Source organism: Ovis aries, chromosome X (genome assembly GCF_016772045.2).
Source record: "Ovis aries strain OAR_USU_Benz2616 breed Rambouillet chromosome X, ARS-UI_Ramb_v3.0, whole genome shotgun sequence".
NCBI classification, from domain to species: Eukaryota; Metazoa; Chordata; class Mammalia; order Artiodactyla; family Bovidae; genus Ovis; species Ovis aries.
The window spans coordinates 69,916,494-69,923,185 of record NC_056080.1 but is presented as its reverse complement, the minus strand read 5'-3'; positions in this window follow the sequence as shown (position 1 = coordinate 69,923,185).

Sequence of the window (6,692 nt, the reverse complement as noted above, 5' to 3'; positions counted from 1 at the left end):
AAATGAAACTGGTTTGTGAAGAGGAAAAAAAAAAAAGTATGATAAGAGCTTTTTTGCCAGATGGCTTAATTGTAGCAACCCGGTGCACCACAATGATTAAAATCAAATTTTAGTCATAGAAAGTGAAAGTGAAAGTCACTTAGTCTTATCCGACTCTTTGCAACCCCATGGACTAATCCATGGAATTCCCCAGGCCAGAATACTGGAGTGGGTGGCCTTTCCCTTCTCTAGGGGATCTTCCTAACCCAGGGATTGAACCCAGGTCTCCTGCATTGCAGGCGGATTTTTTACCAACTGAGCCACAAGGAAATTTTAGTCATGGTCACTGTCTATTTGTCTGTATGATCAGCTCATTATCTTTCTCCCTTTTGGATTAATATTCCTCAGTCTTTCAACTCATCTGCCTTCATTTCTCCTTAAGGTACCCAAGTACCTTTCTGATTAATCTCTCAAATGACTTCTAGATTATTTACCATTTCACTGGGTCACATGGCCTTCTTGCATCACTCCTTCTCTGAACTCTAGCCTAACTGACCCACTTCAGCTTCCTAGAACGATATATGATCCTTCACACCATAGCCCTTTCCATACATTAGTCCCCTTGCCTGTAACACTCTCCCTCTCTCTAGATTCCCCTTCACCAAGGTAATTCCTACTCCTCCTTCAGAATTTATCAAAGTAATCATTGTCTTCAGGGAACCTTTCCATATCCGTAGTTCAGGTTACATATAATTATTACATGTTCTTATAACATTATGGACCTTTGGTTCAGTGTATTCATCACAGGTATAAGTTTATAAGATGTGACAATGTTTTTTTCTTACTTGTATGATTATTTGATTATCAGTCTCTCCCAACTGCAAACTCCAAGAAGATAGGGTAAATATCTGCTTAATTCAAAATTAATATTAGTAGTGTTCTCAAAAACTCTTAGGTAGAGCAGCAACATTTCTTGTTTTATTTTCTTATTTTACTCATTAGCGGAAAACCTGTGTCATTTCATCTTTTACAAACAAGTCCATATCAAGGTGTTATTTTACAACAAAGGGTACAAACATATAAATAAAAAGTCCTATTAACAAGAAAGTACTAAAGCTTATCCACTACCATCTCCTTTGGCTTGCATCTCAAAATCCTCACTGTGAACATTCTGGTTCTGCTTGCTCTAATATTTGTAAGGTGGAAGGGAGGAAATTAAAGCTTTCCAAGGTGTTTTCCAAACAACCAGTTTATAGCCCACACAACTTAACCCAAAAAGTCCTTTTAAAAATGCCTTCATTGAGTTGCTGATGTCTTTGCTACTGGGAGGTAAGGGATGAATATGCAGCTGAAAAAAGTGCTTTCAGAACTACCTGGGAGGGTGTAAATTTCATTTTATCTGAATACAGAATAACAAAATATGACAAACTTCCAACTGGGAATTTACACACTAGGGAAAGGACAGTCAGATGCTTAAGATCTAAACATCGCAAACCCAAATCACTTTTTTTCTGCCAAGAATATCAAACAACTAGGTGAATTCACCCCAAATTCTAAGACTCAAAACTATGCTAGTTTCCTTAGAAACAGTACAGATGTAACCAAAGGATTTTTACTATGCCTATGGCTTAGGGTCCCACTACAATTTTGATGACTCTTATTTTCTCTAAATGAACACAGTGCCTTTATAAACCTGGGCAGTGTTCCAGGAAGAGAGCTCATTTAATTACTTATTTTGCATTAATTAGCAGATGTCTTGAAACCTTTAATAAAACAAAGGCAAGATCCTGAACCTTACAGACTTTCTTCTTAATACAGTCTTTTTTGTTTCAATGGGAGGAAAGAACCACTGGTTAAGTTCCAAACCAGTTCATAACACTGGACACTACATCACTGAAAGGGCAGAAAATATTTTTTTCACTCATAGTCCCTGGAAGATTTTTTAGCTCATCCTTCACACTGGAGCACCATGACCTCTTAGCACTTGCTCTGGCAACTGGGATTTCCTTCTCATTTAACTGAAGAGGCTTAGATAATAGCAAGGTTCCATTGCTATAGGCAGGGTTGATGGTTGAAGAAAATGAACGTTTTAACCAGTGAGCTTTGTAAAGCACCCAGAAGCCTTGAATACTTAGTTAGAAAAACGTCAGGGTAATAATAATAATAATAGCAATAGAGAACTATTCTTGAACATTACTATACCCCTGGTAATATTCTAAGTGCTTCTCCCGTATTCATTTACCTAATCTGCACAACAATGCCATGTTGCAGTTACAGTTATTATTCTTCTTTTATACTTAAAAATCAAGTGCAGAAAGGTTAAGAGACTTATCCAAAGCCATACATCTAGTAATTCCTCCAGTAATTTTGCCAATTTTCAGGCTAATAATCATAATCACATATTCTTTTGATAGAACACTTACAACTCTGCCCCAAATATATTGTTCATGAGCAAGCACAAGGATGTATGTTTTGTAATGAAAATTGATCACCAAAAGCTGACAAATTCCACTAATAGAATGTATGGTTTTTTAATCTTTCTAATGTTTAAAAATTTCTTTTTAAAATTCGTTTATTTTTAATAGGAGGATAATTGTTTTACAATATTATGTTGGTTTCTGTCATACATCAACATGCATCCGCCATAGTCCCCTCTCTCTTGAACCTCCTTCCCACCTCTTAAATAAAAATTTTCTCACTAAGGTTAGAAACAAATCAAAAATGCTAGATTTTTACAACTTTTATTAAACATAATACTGGAAATTCTAACCAGAGCACTTAGACAAGAAAAACAAACCAAAGGCATTCAAACTGGAAAGGAAGAAGTAAAACTGTCTCTGTTCACAGATAATGTGATGTTATATATAAAAAAAAATCCCAAGGAGTCCAAAAAAATAGCTATTAGATATAGTGAATAAGGTCAGCAAGGTTGCAGAATATACGATCAACATACAGAATCAGTTGAGTTGTTATACATCAGTAATGAACTATATGAAAAGGAAATAAAGAAAATAATGCCATTTATAATACCAACAAAATCAATAAAACACTTGAGAATAAATATAACAGAAATGCAAGACTTACATACTGATAATTATACATAAATATATTTGTATATTATTATAAATATATATGATAGTATGTAAATAATGGAAAGAGAGCTATGTTTATGGTTTGGATGACAATATTTTTAAGATAGTAATATTCCTCAAATTGAGCTATAGATTCAAAGCATTTTCTATCAAAATTCCAGTTGGCCTCTTTGCAGAAAATGATAAATTAAAAATCATATGAAAATGCAAGGTACTCAACATAGCCAAAATAATGTTTTAAAAAATAACAAAATTTGTAGACTCATACTTAACCAATTTTAAAGCTTAATACAAAGCTAGATTAAATCAAGATTGTGTGGTACTGGAATAAGAATAGACTGACACATAGATCAATAAAATAGAAGAGAGAATCCAGAAATAAACTCACGTCATTATGTCGATTGATATTTGACAAGGGCACTAAAGACAATTAAATGGAGAAAGAATATGTTTTCACATTTGGTAATAGGCGAACTGGATATAAGGATGGCTCTCGAAAGAATGGCTTTGGACTTCTAACTCACACCAAACACAGTGCAAAAATTAACCTAAAGTGAGCCACCTTCCTAAAATTAAGAGTAAAATTAAAAAACTCTTAGAAAAATAAGCGTAAATCTTCAAGATGAGGGGTTAGACAATGATATCTTAGCTAAAATATAAAACTCAAGACCTATAACAGATTGAGAATTTCAGTCCAGTTCAGTCGTCCAGTCATACCCGACTCTTGTGATGCCGTGGACTGCAGCATGTTAGGCTTCCCTGTCAGTCACCAACTCCCAGAGCTTGCTCAAACTCATGTTCATTGAGTCGGTGATGCCATCCAACTATCTCACCTCTGCCGTCCCCTTGTCCTCCTGCCTTCAGTCTTTCCCAGCATCACGGTCTTTTCCAGTGAGTCAGTTCTTTGCATCAGATGGCCAAAGTATTGAAGCTTCAGCATTTCTTCTGCCAATGAATATTCTGATTTCCTAAAGGATTGATTTCCTTTAGGATTGACTGGCTTGATCTTCTTGCAGACCAAGGGACTCTCAAGAGTCTTCTCCAACATCACAGTTCTAAAGCATCAATTATTCAGTGCTCAGTCTTCTTTATAGTCAAACTCTCACATCCATACATGACTACTGGAAAAACCATAGATAGCTTTGACTAGATGGACATTTGTTGGCAAAGTAATATCTCTGCTTTTTATTATGCTGTCTAGGTTGGTCATAAGTTTTGTTCCAAGGAGCAAGCATCTTTTAATTTCATGGCTGCAGTCACCATCTGCACAGATTTTGGAGCCCCTCAAAATAAAGTCTGTCACTGTTTCCATTGTTTCCCATCTATTTGCCATGAAGTGATGAGACCAGATGCCATGATCTTAGTTTTATGAATGTTGAGTTTTAAGCCAACGTATTAATGCTCCTCTTTCACTTATATCAAGAGGCTTTTTTAGTTCTTCTTCACTTGCTGCTATAAGGATGGTATCATCTGCATATCTGACGTTATTGATATTTCTCCCAGTAATCTTGATTCCAGCTTATGCTTCATCCAGCCTGGCATTTTGCATAATGTATTCTGCACATAAATTAAATAAGCAGGGTGACAATATACAGCCTTGACATACTCCTTTCCCAGTTTGGAACCAGTCTGTTGTTTCATGTCCAGTTCTAACTGTTGCTCTTGACCTGTACACAAATTTCTCAGGAGGCAGATCAGGTGGTCTGGTATTCCCATCTCTTTAAGAATTTTCCAGTTTGTTGTGATCTATACAGTCAAAGGCTTTGGTGTAGTCAATAAAGCAGATGTAGATGTTTTTCTGGAACTCTCTTGCTTTTTTGATGATCCAACGGATTTTGGCAATTGACAATTTGATTGAGAATTTGCACTTACTCAAAATCAAAACTTTTGATAAAAAAAAACAATCTACAGAATAAGAGAAAGTATTTCCTGATTATATATCTCATGTGAGGTTAGTATGCAGAGAACAGAATGAACTCTTAAAATTCAATAGGAAACAAGACAAACAGTTCAATTTAAAAACTGGGCAAATTACAGGAATAGATGTTCATCCAAATAAGATAACTAAATGGCCAATAAGGACATGAAAATGTGCTCACATCACTATTTATGCAAGTCAAACCCATAATGAGATATCACCTTACAACTGTTAGGATGGCTATTATGAGAAGAAGAAAAAAAGTATTGGACAGGATGTAGAGAAATTGCAACACTTGCACAAAATTCGTAGGAATGTAAAATGATGCAGCCAGTATGGAATACAGTATGGAAGTTCTTTAAAATGCTTAAAAAGGAACTATCATTGTTGTCAGGGATCCCCTGGTGGCTCAGACAGTAAAGAATCCACCTGCAATGTGGGAGAACTGGGTTTGATCCCAGGTTTTGGAAGATCCCCTGGAGAAGAGCATGACAACCCACTCCAGTATTCTTGTCTGGAGAATCCCCATGGACAGAGGAGCCTGTCGGGCTACAATCCATGGGGTCTCAAAGAGTTGGACACTACTGAGCGACTAAGCACATCATCGTTGTTTTTCAGTCCCTCAGTTGTATCCAAATCTTTGAAACCCCATGGAAGCCAGGCTTCCTTGCCCTTCAACATTTACTGGATTTGGCTCAACTCATGTCCATTGAGTCAGCAATGCCATCCAACCATCTCATCCTCTGTCGTTCCCTTCTCCTCCTGCCTTCAATCTTTCCTGGCATCAGGGTCTTTTTCAATGAGTCAGCTCTTCCCATTAGGTGGTCAAAGTATCGGAGCTTCTGCATCAGTCCTTCCAATGAATATTCAGGATTTATTTCATTTAGGATTGATTGGTTTTATCTCCTTGCAGTCCAAGGGACTCTCAAGAGTCTTCTCCAGCACCCCAGTTCAAAGGCATCAATGCCTTGGTGCTTAGCCTTTTTTATTGTCCATCTCTCAAATCCATACATTACTACTGTAAAAACCAAAGGTTTGACTATACGGACCTTTGTTGGTAAAGTAATGACTCTTCCTTTTAATATGCTGTCTAGGTTTGTCATTGCCTTTCTTCCAAGGAGTGTCTTTTAATTTAATAGCTGCAGTCACCATTCACAGTAATTTTGGAGCCCAAGAAAATAAACTCTGTCACTGTTTCCATTGTTTCTCATCTATTTGACATAAAGTGATGGGACCAGCTGCCATGATCTTTATTTTTTGAATGTTAAGGGTTTTTTTTTTAATTTATCTATTTTAATTGGAGGCTGATTACTTTATAATATTGTATTGATTTTGCCACACATTAACATGAATCAGCCACAAGTGTACATGTGTTCACCAACCTGAAACCCCCTCCAACATCCCTCCCTATCCCATCCCTCTGGGTCATCCCAGTGCACCAGCCCTGAGCATCCTGTATCATGCTTCAAACCTGGACTGGTGATTTGTTTCACATATAATATACACGTTTCAAAGCCATTCTCCCAAATGATCCCACCCTCGCCCTCTCCCACAGAGTCCGTAAGACTATTCTATACATCTGTGTCTCTTTTGCTGTCTCACATACAGGGTTATCGTTACCATCTTTCTAAATTCCATATGTATGGGTTAGTATACTGTATTGGTGTTTTTCTTTGTGGCATTCTTCACTCTGTATAATAGGC